The sequence below is a fragment of the Marmota flaviventris genome, chromosome 6, assembly GCF_047511675.1.
Source record: "Marmota flaviventris isolate mMarFla1 chromosome 6, mMarFla1.hap1, whole genome shotgun sequence".
Lineage (NCBI taxonomy): Eukaryota > Metazoa > Chordata > Mammalia > Rodentia > Sciuridae > Marmota > Marmota flaviventris.
The window spans coordinates 112,868,001-112,881,062 of NC_092503.1; the positions used below are offsets into that span (position 1 = coordinate 112,868,001).

Genomic DNA, 13,062 nt, shown 5'->3' on the forward strand with positions numbered 1-13,062 from the left:
CAAGTGGGCTTGGCAATGACCCGGCTCCCACTGTGTGGTTGAGAACCATGTCTCTGGGAAGGCAGAGAAATGAGATAGAAAGAACCTGTCCCATGCTCTGCCTAGAGCAAGGCCACCTGCTGATCAGGAAGCCTCCCTTGGATTATGTGAGAGAGAAATCCATTTCTAACTTGTTTCAACCACTGGTTACTATTGGGTGTCATTATTACAGCACGCTTCCTGTCTGACAAGTTTACCCACAGGGCTCGGCACATGGTAAATGCTCAGCAAATGTTAGCTCTTATCACTATTTGCGCTTCAAAGCTTGCACTCATCTCTAAATCTCGACACAGAGAGCAGAATTCGGGAACAGTTTTCACAAGGGCTCTGTTGGGCGTATGCTCTCCTGCTTTGGTGCCCCAGCAACCGAGTATGGCCTTGAATTCACTCTCCTGCATGGAATGCAGGGTGGCTTTAGGCCAAAGGAGCCCAGTGGGGTTGGGTTGGGGTCTGCTACTATCCAGAGGCACTTCTTGTATCAGATCTCAGTGACCTCCATGCCTAGCCTGGGGCCTCTCATGAGATGACACCCTGGGGTATATGAGTGCTGATGGCACCTGCAGTTGGGATGGGTGGGCAGCAGCCCACCAGCATATAGCCAGCAATCTAGTTTGAGACACTGTCTTTCTGAAGGCTTCACCCCCAGGATCTCAGCAGGTGAAAGAAGATGCAAGGCACAATTGGGGTAATAGACATGCTTTATTTGGATGTGGCAGCAACCCTCCTGCAGGCCTCCCCCCGCCCCAGCTTTTCATAGGCCTTTTACATGTGTAGGCCAAAGTGGGCACAATGCCAACAGGTTACATAAGTGAGTGCAATATACAAGCAGATGTTTATGGTCTTGAGTGCATCTGCTGAATGAGGGTGTTCATGACCTTGATTACTGTCACGAGCAGCTTCTCAGCCTTGTCTGGTTACCAGGAGTTCCCTTCCGGATATCTACACTGGACCCCGGACCGCGACGTACGCGAACACCAAGCACGAACTCGATTGCCTTTTGAAATGCTGGTTTATTCGCACACCACACAAAGCAATACACGAGGTGGCTGGCACACAACTGCACGATCTTACTCTCAGGCGGCGAGAGTTAGTTGTGGGCAATTACATGGAGTTTCCCCCGCGCTTATATACTTTACAAGTTGTTCACACCTAACTTATCTAACATAAGCATACTGCCTGACTACTTTATTATCCTATGACCACAACTTAGAAGGTTACATCATCCACACTCAAAAAGGTTATATCATCCACTTATCTAACATAGACACACTCTCTGGTCATCTTGTGACCAGCACTAAAAAGTCACTGAGTTACTGCAAAGTCCGAACAAGTCCAAACAAGTCCAAACAAGTTTCTCTTCTGATCCATGTTGTTTATTCATCCTTGATGTTTACTCCTGTCATTCCACCCCCTTGATACGGAGGCGCCGATGGTACTGATGGTGCCGATGTATCAAAGCGACAAGTACGGTCCCCTGTCTTAGGTCGTCCATTCGGAAGTTGCCCGTCCTCGGGGAAACGTATGGGCTGTCGCGGCCCTCCAAACCAATCTTCTTCAGATTGGAAGATGCAATCCACGGCATCCATGCAGCCACCGACCACACAGGAGTGTAGAAAAGGATGAAGCATAGCACGAATCTCACAGCAAAAGGGAGCTTTCACATGTGGCACAAAAGGATGTGTCAGTCGTGAATAAACATCAAAATTCAAATCCTTCACTAACGATAAATCTATCACCATATTGTGAATTATCATAAATGGATAATCAACATCTTTTTCCAAGAACATCGGAATTGGAGTCATGCGATCCTTCCGGAACAACAGGTCGTTCCTCAATTTGCGTCCTAATATCCGTCTGATGATTATCTGGTCCACAGACATAGTTCCTCAAGAAATTCTATAACGTTAACCAAGTCTGGGTAAGTTTTGGTGACAATCGACATAAGTCCACAATTTAACAAAATAAGGCTTACAGATATTCCTTAAGCATATATCAAACAAAGATCTAGGGTTATACGTCTTCCTCCGTCTGCATTGCGCAAAACTCCTACATAATACCTCATCACCAAACAACGATGATCTATCATAGCTAAGGGAAATAATCCCATTAATGTAAAAAGCAAATGCATTAGATTGCTGTGTCAACAAATCATGATCAGACTTCATTACTTCCGTGAACAATCCAAATAAACCCTTAACACACGAGTGTACATCATACCTACAATAAACATTACAGTGCGAATTAATATTAGGAATACAGTTCCAAACATGATTTAAGAATACACATAAAGAAGGTACAATACCCTCCAAATTATTATCCAGCGGACACCATGGTCCACTGCGTAAGGTTACTAGTCTACATAAAAGAGAAAAACGTTCCTGCCCAAACAGTGTATATGCACTATATAAAAACCATGTATTTACATGAAATTCGATGCAAAGATGACAATTTGCATAGTGCAACTGTTCAGAATAATTCCTCGATCTTGCCGTCCTTCTCCTTCTTGGATTTAATTTTCTTAGTGCCTTTCGCTTCATGGTCTCTGTAATGTTGAAGTTTATCCATTTTAATGTAAGTTTTCTTTCCTGCAGACTTATTAATCTTTAAACAAACCTTAATGCATAATACTAATAATACAAAACAACATACATATAGCAATCCTTCCTTAATCCAATGGAAAGGATTCCATCTCATAATACAACTCACATCTGCATGAACTAATTTTCTAAAGAAACCTACAAAACTACAATCATAAGTATACTGAAAGTCACGCGGAATCAAATATCCAGAATCAACTAACATTTTAACTTTATGAGTTTCACCTGAAAATCTTTGGAGAAGTTCAGTAGTTTGATTATGTACTGTCTCAATTTCTTTTCCCAATGAAGCATAAATGGATTTGGCTGCCTCTGTTGCTTTCATCATCTTTTTATATTCTTCTGACAGAGGTGGTTGGGGTACAAAAGAATGTAACCCAAAAGTATGATTAGACATATAAACCACCTTAGTCAGGACTCGTAAGTTTTGCGTAGCAGTAAAATCCTTAGACCTAAATAGATGTTTCTTAACAGTTAGATTCATATGTTCCATCATCATGACATTAGTATGTACATGACAACCAGCATTCAAACTTAAAGAATCACTATAAGAGATGTTTTGCCATCGTCGAACCATGTAAGGTTCAGGATAACAAGACAACATATTAAAATTCCCAAGATCGAACAGAGTAGCCTGAGGCATAGATATAGTTATATCAGAAGTCCTAGGTTCATCTGAGAAAAGATCATATGCTATACTAGTTGTTTTACCTATAGCATAAGTGGCTTCACTAGGCACATAATATGACATATTGTTCCATTTTAACCAATAAAACTTATCAAACGGTATTATCCAATCTTTACCAATTTTCTTCGGTATAGCCTTAGTTGGATATCCTATTACAACCTTAGATGTCGACATTTGCCATAAATTAATCATGCAAACACCAGTTTCACACCAAGAATCCTTTGTAGGATCTAATATGGTTATAGCTGATGCAGTTTCCATGCCTATGCCAGTTCTAAATAACAGTCTTATTTCTTCTAATCCCGCGGTGATCATTGCTTGCAGATGTTCACACTCCTGAGTTGCCTCCAATTGTTTCATACGTACATTCCATGATGCATCCATAGTCTCAATCACCTTACTTAGTGAATCAACATGATGTTTCAAAAGTTCCTGTTCTGCAGAAAGTCTTTCCATAAGTAAAGATGCGGAGTGCAGATTTTTAGATAATTGTGAGATAACAAAGTTCTGTTTATTCTGAAGTCCTCGAAGAGCTGAAATTTCCACTCGAAGTTCCTCCGTCATTGCTCCAGCGATCGCTGCCCCCAAAGCTGCTCCGGCCAGGAAAGCGCCAATCGCTGCGAACTGCAAAGGTCTCCGTCCTGCTGCATTTCTTTGAACTGAATAAAACAAATCTGGCAACACAGTAGACTCAAAAGAAGGACATACAGTTTCACCTTTCAACAAATCACTAACAGACAATCGTAACACAATTGGCTGTACTTGTGGTTGTATCAAAAATCTAACTGGCTGATGTAATAAAGGTAAAAATCCTGGAGCCTCTAAAGTCTTCATAAAATTACCGTCCTTTTCCTTGCGTGGGAAGAGGACCGCTCTTGGGAAATGGGCAGTAACCCATCCCTTGGTTTCATTAAATCCTCCTCTATCGATTAAACAAGGATTCAAAGAGGTCAGTTCCATATAGCATTTCTGCATATCCATCTTTGTACTATATATAATATGATTACCTGCATGTGCATCAAACACATCAGTATTATTATGTAAAACATCATGTGTTACAATATCATAAAGATTCCATTCATTGTCACTTCCTGGTAATAACATATACCAGTAATAAGGTAATTTTCCTGGATATATTTTACTAGACCAAGTAGAGAAATCCATTCCTTGTGTCAACCACCATTTCAGAGTTTTTCTATCTGCTATATCCACATGGTATCTAATTATAGTATCCCAGAGCTGTGCTCTAGGGCACCCAGTCTTCAATGACCAGTAGTCATCAGCATTTACCAGGTAAGTTTCTGTTTTGTAATTCACTAAAGTAACTTCATCCAAATCTGGTGGTACAAATGCAAGAGAATATACTGTTGGATGTAAAGTATAATCCCTCGTTTGTTTCTGTTGATTGTCTAATACAGCGTTACCACCTTCATAATGTTTGGAAACATTTCCAGTTATATTTACATCAAGAGGAATATCATAGTACGTGGAATCATTATGCATAATAGACCTATGAATACCAATCACATATTGCCATGAATGTGGAAACCATCTGCAAATAGATCTTTCCATAGCTAAACTAACATTTTTAGTGTCCACATAATTAGAATCAACTCCCATCGGGATTGACATATTATGGACATTCACTCTGATTTTGTCATCACTCAAATTAAACACGGGAATCAAAGTCCCAAAGAAATTATCATAAAACTTAAAGGTACAGTCTTGGCATTTATAATAAGGCCACTTTGAAGATTCTCCTTTGGATCCATTATAAGTATAATCTACCTGCAGAAATGTAACATTATACAAGTGTTTTTCCAAAATATCCTTAGGTGTGACAACCAATACAGGTTGCCAGGACTGATTATCAAACCTATGCCACGTATTATTCACCTCAAGATGCATATGAGAGGCATTCAAATATACAGCATGAAGAGGATTCTGTACACAATTTTGTCTGCTAAAATTATAACACCATGTCCAATTAAATATATTATAATATTGTGTGTAGTTTTTCCATACTGTCTGGTTAACAATGTATTTGTCCACGGTGAATTTATAATCATGTAACCCTGGACTATGCACTCTCTGTCCCAATTTCGGGATATCCACAATCTCTGTGAGGTCCCATTCATTATTGGCATTTTTAAAAACATACCTCCTTGTTTTGTTTTCAAATAATAGCCATCCAGAGTGATTAAACATTCCAAATTCAGGATGTAATACCCCAGTCGTCCTGTAAGCCGGGCCCAGCCTACAGGCCTGTGTGTGAATCTTATAAGTTACAGATGAATAATTACCAATTTTATAATAATATCTATATTGGCACCACTTAAGGAAGGTTGAATCAACAGGGAAGCAAACTCTACCAATAAATGCTTGTCCCTGTGTTCGGTTAAGCATATCTCCAAAAATGCTGCGGATACAAACATACCCGATTTTGTCCTTTATTTTAGGAGGCGTGGCCACTGGTTTAACCAAGTTATGGGTAAATGGCTGTGGTAAAGGGTCGGTCAACACAACAGGTGATCGCCAAGTGGCGGTACCTAAGGTATTGACTTTCCACCAATTATCTATAGTAAGATAAGATTGGTTCCGTATTTCTAAGGATCTATCAGGATTCTGTAGGATCTCGAACTTTCCATATATAGGTAAATTAGGAAAATCCGCTACACAAGAAACATAATGGGTATAATTCAAATGAGTTCTGCTTTGCACATCTTCAATATATATAGACATATTCCTTTGTTTAGTGCTCATGGAATCTAGATACTGCTGTAACTCTTTTGGACACCATGTCCCGTAGGGTTCAACTAAAACTTGCGGCCATCTAGGCAACGGTCTAGCTCCTTGTAAATGTCTAGGCAATCTCTTCCATTCATCCAACATTTCCTTAGAATCATTATATGGCAACAAATTTATCCCCAACGTAGTTGTTCGTGGGGTTGTAGTTGTAATTTCACCAGAACCTTTTTCTTCTCCATTATCATATGAAGAATAGTCATATTCTTCATATTCATAATCAAATAAATTATAATCATTCTGTTTGTTGGACACCCAAACCTGAAAAGGTAGTGATGCAACATCTTTTTCTGCTGCTTTTATACATGTAAAGTCATTCTCTTCTGTAAATTCCTCAAAAGTATATACAGTAAGGTTTGGATTATTAAGCACTGCTGCTGTAGCATTATAGCTTTTAACTAAAGGTTTGCCTCCAAGTTTCCTATAATAATACACAAAATGTGGCTTATAAGACCACATATCCATAATCCCAGGTACCAGATGACATCGGAGGGGGTTAGTTTCATATTTGTTAGAATATCCTCCATCCGCACTAGATCTAAACATTGGGCTATATACCCCAACTGTATTGATGTCCCAAAAATGGTCACACTCCTTAGGTGCGGAGTGTTTGTTATAATGGTGGCAAAATGCATAATTATGATAAAACAGGTATCTAATAGCAGTAAAATTTTGTAGGAATTTGTTACTTCTCCAATATTGTGGTATTACTGCACAAGAATTATTACACTCTTGAAGTGAATGAGTGAAATTAATATAATTGAAGATCCAATTTTTGTAAGAATACTTGGTCAGGTTAATGTTCCTGATACCAAAATAATATGGAGTTGTAGTAGTAAAAGTAGTGGGAGTTGTAGTTTGATTTCCCATTACTGAATAGAACTGCAGGGCTATCCAAAGTAGCAAAAATAGCAAAAGTAACAAAGTCCTAGGTGCCATTACCAGAAACATAGTGTATAATTAAGTACATAACAGGGTAACAAATCTCGTACCAACAATTTATGATTAAAACAAGTAGAACCATTCAAAAGAGCTGTCTGCCATTCGTTACAATGAAAATATCCACCCAAAAACAAGCAAGAATATACAATCAGGATAACAAAGCATATGTTAAACAAAACACACAAACGTTTACCTAGTGACAACATCTTGGCTTTTTACTAATCTGAGGTCCCCTTTTCCAGTTGATACCCATAGGGTATTTCCTTGTCCGTGTGATACAATCTCACCTTTAATCACAGAGTTATCTTTTCTGTTACGTATCCACACCTTATATGGTCTTATATTATCTGGGTTTGTGTCCCCGTCTGCCTGCACATCGATGTCCTTTTGAAATGTTTCCTCAAAGGGTGATCTCCTGTGCAGTCTTTGCCTAGAATTAAGTTCAAAAACTGCAATCAGTATTGCCTTGTCAAATGGCACATCTTGTCCTATCTGCCACAATTTAGTCTTTAATAATCCATTGAACCTTTCAATATTTCCTGCTGCTTGTGGGTTATAGGCCAAATGAAAATCCCAATTAATTCCTAAAACGTCAGCTAATTTCTGAACATTTCTACCAGTAAAATGAGAACCCTGATCAGAAGTCACATTCCAAGGACATCCATATGCTGCACACCAGCTCCAAATAGTTTTCATAGTAGAGCTTTGATCTGCATGTCTACTTGCACATGCATGTCCCAATCCGGTACTACAATCTACCATAGTACACACATATTTTCCATTCTGCAAAGGACCAATATAATCAATTTGTACCTTTTCATTAAATCCTCTTGGTGACGGCCTATTATGGGGTGGATTCCTCCGGAAACGTTGTACCGAGGATGCGCATAATTCACATCCAGATATCGCACGCTTGCATGCTCCCCAGGTGACTTTTATATTTCTTCCTTGAAACCACTGGAACATTCCATGTGTTCCAATATGTCCTAATTCCTTATGCAATTGTCGGATCTCATCATCCGAAATATCAGCATTCAATTCAGGAAGTTTTATATGCCAATTTGGGTCACGTTTTAACCGAATCTTTGTATCTGTTCTATCTGATATTTTCCAAGGGGCCTTATTCACCAATTTTAGCCCTTCGGAGTCAAATTTACTCAATTTGTCTGCCACATTATTAAATTTGGATATTTCATCTGTACGTCCTGTGTGAGCATCAACGTGCGCTATCTTTACATGTATAGGTGCCTCCGCAAGAAATTTCCAAATATGTATTCCCCATACATCTTTTCCATTAATTTTATAATCAGATTCCTTCCACTTTGCAGACCATATGGCAATACCATTACAAACTGCCCATGAGTCCGAAAAAACGTGTATATACTTTTTCTTTTCATGGATAGATTGTTCAACGGCCAATTTTACTGCACAGAGTTCTGCTAACTGTGCTGAGGCATCCGAGCCTTCCTTAACTAAGATCTTTTTATCACTTGGTCGATATGCCACAGCTTTCCATTTAGTGACATTTCCTACTACTTTACTTGATCCATCTGTGAACCATGCATTTTTATGAGAAGCAACTGCCCCCCATTTTCCAATAGGTTGTGTCTTTGGTTGTTTAATCTCTACCGGTACTTCTACCATAGGCTGAGCAAAAACTAATTCTGATAACCTTAATGTCTTATTATTCCCTGACACTGTTGCATCATTAATTATAGTTAACAAATACCATTTCCATTTCAACACTTTTTGTTCCATGGGTAAACCTCTAAAGTCTTCCTCCTTAGTTCGTACCCAATCCAAAATTGGTATCTGAGTTCTTAATGTAACTATTCTATTAGTTAAAACAAAACCTAGACTCTGTACCGCCGTATAAGCTGTCCACACTGTTTTTTCAAAGAAAGAGTACTTGTTTTCGGAAAAAGGAAATCTTTTGGAGTAAAACCCAACTGGTTTAGTCTGACTATTACTTTTAGTATATATGCCCCAATTTCCAAAGTCATTGGCATATATTATATCAATTATAATTTCTTCACCAGGTTGAGGTACATACAATTGGGTATATGTCTGAACATATTCCTTAGCTAAATCTAATGACTTTTTCTGTTCCGGTCCCCATACAAAGTCCGCAGCTTTCCTGCATACCCTGTGTATTGGAGCCAGAATCATTTGCAAATATGGAATATGTAATCTCCAATATCCCAAAATGCCCATCACCTGCTGAGCCTCTGTCTTGGTTTTTGGTGACTGTAAAGCCAAAATCTTATTTATCACTGCATCTGGAACCTTAGGTCCTTCTGTAGTCCACACCACCCCCAGATACTTAACTGACGTGGCTGGACCCTGAATTTTATCAGGATTGATGGACCATCCTTTTGATTTCAATAATGTAACTACCTCGTCCTTTACCTTATTTAACTCGGTCATATCTTTCCCAGCAATTAATATATCATCTACATATGACCATAACTTAGTAGTTCCTTTATCTTGAAAGTCCTTTAACGTTTCTTGTAAAGTTACATGTGCTATAATTGGGCTATTTTTATATCCTTGTGGTAACCTTTTAAACCTATATTGTACTGATTCCCAAGTGAATGTAGTCAATTCTCTACTCTTAATATCTAATGGGATAGCGAAAAACATATCACTCAAATCTATAGCACAAAAACAAGTAGGTGAAAAATTCCTAATTTGAGCATAAATAGACTCTACATCTGGAAGAGTACCTGGCATAGAAGGGGTTACTTTATTTATATTCCTATAGTCTACCGTCAATCTCCACTTGCCATTAGGTTTCATAACAGGCCATACTGGACTGTTATATTTAAATGATGATGCCTTTTCTATTATATCTTTTTCCAACATTTCCTTTATTGTGGCGCTAATCTCTTCGTGTCCTCCTTTAATAGGATACTGTTTAGTAAACACTGGTGGAGTATGGGGCAATTTTACTGGATCAATCTTTACTTGACTTAAAATTTTTGTTTCAAAACACTTTAATCTCTTCAAAGGTAACCATTCACCATACAATAACCTGATTTCCTGAATTCCTAATACTCCATGTGGAACTTTGCCTACCAACACTTGTATTGTATAATCCAAATCATATATTTTAAATGTTACCCATTCTTTTCTCATTTCTGCCCTATGTCCAGATACTCCTTGTACTATAACTTTTTCCTTAGCTGGTTTATTATTTACAAAATCATCTCTGACTATTGTTACCTCGCTTCCCGTATCTATCAGGAAGGAGTCTGTATATTCTTGATTATCAACTATAAATTTTAATTGTATGAACGGCCGGGTGTCCGGCCGTTTTGCCATCTGGATATTCCAAACCTTGGCATTGTTAAACCAAACCTTCCTCTCTGGCCCTGCACCTGATTTCCTCGCGGCACCGGCCTTTGTGGCTTCATTCTGCTTCCTATCTGCCTGTTGTTTACAGCAACATTTCCTTGTGTCCAGGCTTGTCCTGGTCGCACCTTTCTCCAGTCTTTGCCATTTCCCAACATATTTCTGTTTCTTGGGAGGCTCCGCTGGCCAGGCGGGCCTCCCAAACGGAAGTTTTTTGTCTGGAAACATTGACTGTTCCCATTTGTCTGGTAGCATTTAATATTTCCGTTACCATTTGTTGGAAAGCAGACTGGGTTTCGAGCTTTAGCTTGAAATGACATTGCAGCTTGAAATGACATTTTGTGCTCTTGTTGTAATTCTCGATGTTGCTTTAAGAACTCAACTACATCCCATAGGGTGTTGGCTCCAGCTAGCATGGTTGCCAACATCATTCTATGCTGTTCTGGTGCTCCTTTTATAATTATTCTCCTGAGCGCGGCTGTTAAGTGAGCACTTAAAGGGGATCCTTGAAACTGATTATAAATTTTGCTAAAAATAGCTAACTTCTTTACTATCTTAATCCCTTCACTGGGATTCTTCCACTGTACCTGGCCTTCAAAGGCACCCCAATCTATATGTGGGATGGCCTCTGCCCAGGCTATTGCAATCCAATCCCAAAGTGTGCGTACCCTGTCAGGGTCCTCTTGTATATTCTTTGCTAAAGTGTCCGCAACACTCGGATTGTCTATCTGGATATTAACCACCTGCATCTCCTTGCCTGCGAGTCTTATAGACTCGCCTCCCTTACTATGAATTGTAAACAAAAAGTCTCCGTCGGTCTGACCTTTCTGTGAAAAATCTTGCCTTAACTGAACCATTTCAGGTCTAGTTAAGTCCCTAGTTTCAATAACTTGTTCCAACCCATCTGGGCGTCCCCGTCCGGGTGTGGATGTTTTAATTACTGAAACTGGCATGCTGGCCTTATCAGGAGCTTCCAGTTGGTCCAATATGTCTTTCAAAAATGGGTTATTACTTCCATTTTTAAGGGCTTCTTTTACTAACCTTTTGCCTCTTAGCCTGTCATCATCTATATCATCTATAATTTTACATAATATTCCCGGGATTTCTTTCTTGTCAGCCCGCTCCATTATGGGCTGGACGGTCTGAGGATTACTTAATGTTACCTCAACTGTGGTTCCTTTCTGGAACTCAGGCATCTTTGCCTGAACAATTCTTTCAATACCTCGCCATGGCGATTGAGATTTTAATTCCTTTTGCTCGAGCTTTAGTTCTCCTATTCTACATTTCTGCCTAAATCCTTTTATTACTTCCTTGAAGCCCATGTTGCTATTTTTAAGAGGATCCTCAGTTTAGCTACATGAATTTTCCAAGCAATAAACCCGTTTGTTTCTATCTTATAAGGTATCTGACTTATTCCCTGATGCCAGCTATATAGTGCCCAATTTTCTATCCTTTCCTTAAGCCACCCCATGCACAGGGACCACCGTCCTCCTAAGGATTTTGGTGGGGGCACTCCCCTTTCATTCCACCTTCAGCCTAGACGCCGGACGATCACGGTCATTCTAGGTTTTCAGTAGAAGAAATTGTGCATTGCCATGTGGGTTATATTTACCTGCTCCGGAGCTCTTCTTCCGTATCCTGCCGACTACGCCAACTGTCACGAGCAGCTTCTCAGCCTTGTCTGGTTACCAGGAGTTCCCTTCCGGATATCTACACTGGACCCCGGACCGCGACGTACGCGAACACCAAGCACGAACTCGATTGCCTTTTGAAATGCTGGTTTATTCGCACACCACACAAAGCAATACACGAGGTGGCTGGCACACAACTGCACGATCTTACTCTCAGGCGGCGAGAGTTAGTTGTGGGCAATTACATGGAGTTTCCCCCGCGCTTATATACTTTACAAGTTGTTCACACCTAACTTATCTAACATAAGCATACTGCCTGACTACTTTATTATCCTATGACCACAACTTAGAAGGTTACATCATCCACACTCAAAAAGGTTATATCATCCACTTATCTAACATAGACACACTCTCTGGTCATCTTGTGACCAGCACTAAAAAGTCACTGAGTTACTGCAAAGTCCGAACAAGTCCAAACAAGTCCAAACAAGTTTCTCTTCTGATCCATGTTGTTTATTCATCCTTGATGTTTACTCCTGTCAATTACGTACTGAAATCACAGCTGGCTGCAAGTGTTGGTGAGGGAGCCTAACTATAGCCATCTTGGAGCCCCAAGTAATGACTGGGTGGGTGAGATTTGGGGTGGGGTAGAAGAAGCTCTGTAATAGCAAATAGGGGCGACAACACAGGTGATTCTGTGAATGTGAGCCCTTCTATTTGCAGGTGAGGCTGGAAAACTTGTGTTCCTCTAATATAAGCTAAATCTGTGGAAGAGTCTACTAGGTTAGGGGGCAGCTGTGACATTCCACAGTTCTTTCATTTGGGATGGGGGTTACTATTGTGCTATATAATATTTCATCAACATCAGACTCTTTGAATGAGTTCACGTGTTTTCAAAACTTTCTTCCAAATGCCATTCATGCCTTGCTGTGACTTCTTCCCAGGTCGCTGCAATGTTGCGGGTTGCATTTAGAGTATGAAGTCCTTTCCAAAACTCTGGGAGCCT

General features: G+C 39.7%; 2 long non-coding RNA genes across 4 annotated transcripts; one reads left to right on the plus strand and one right to left on the minus strand.

Annotated features, from left to right (window-relative positions):
• Nucleotides 1–1,029: 1,029 nt before the first annotated feature.
• LOC139706036 (uncharacterized) lies at nucleotides 1,030–12,587 on the minus strand. Of its 3 annotated transcripts, XR_011707738.1 has the most exons (4): nucleotides 12,038–12,548; nucleotides 7,359–7,501; nucleotides 2,463–2,581; nucleotides 1,030–1,935 (listed from the first exon to the last, which is right to left on the minus strand). It is a non-coding gene; the product is annotated as an uncharacterized lncRNA (long non-coding RNA). The 3 variants fall into 3 exon arrangements; XR_011707737.1 differs by lacking the exon at nucleotides 7,359–7,501 and having other exon boundaries at nucleotides 12,038–12,539; XR_011707736.1 differs by lacking the exons at nucleotides 2,463–2,581; nucleotides 7,359–7,501 and having other exon boundaries at nucleotides 12,038–12,587.
• On the plus strand, nucleotides 1,867–4,141 carry LOC139706037 (uncharacterized). Its single transcript, XR_011707739.1, has 2 exons — nucleotides 1,867–1,957; nucleotides 3,847–4,141. It is a non-coding gene; the product is annotated as an uncharacterized lncRNA (long non-coding RNA).
• Nucleotides 12,588–13,062: the final 475 nt, after the last annotated feature.